Consider the following 317-nt stretch of genomic DNA (forward strand, 5'->3'; position numbering starts at 1 on the left):
TATATATATATATATATATATATATATATATATATATATATATATATATATATATATATATATATATATATATATACAATAACATGGTTAAAGATGGTGGCTATAGAGTAAATTCTTGGGGATACCGTTCGTTACTATGGACAGAGAAGCTGGTCAAAATTAATAGGATGGTGGACCTAAATGTATGGTCATTAAAAAGCCTCTCAGAAGCCACTTGACCCTAATACCGCTTTAGCTGCAGTGGAATGCTTTAGACAGAAGCACATCAGTGTGTTAAAACGGTTGGAAAATATTGATTCAGGTAAAATTAAAACAGA

The sequence above is a fragment of the Cyprinodon variegatus genome, unplaced genomic scaffold, assembly GCF_000732505.1.
Source record: "Cyprinodon variegatus isolate N-32 unplaced genomic scaffold, C_variegatus-1.0 Scaffold4, whole genome shotgun sequence".
Taxonomy (NCBI): domain Eukaryota; kingdom Metazoa; phylum Chordata; class Actinopteri; order Cyprinodontiformes; family Cyprinodontidae; genus Cyprinodon; species Cyprinodon variegatus.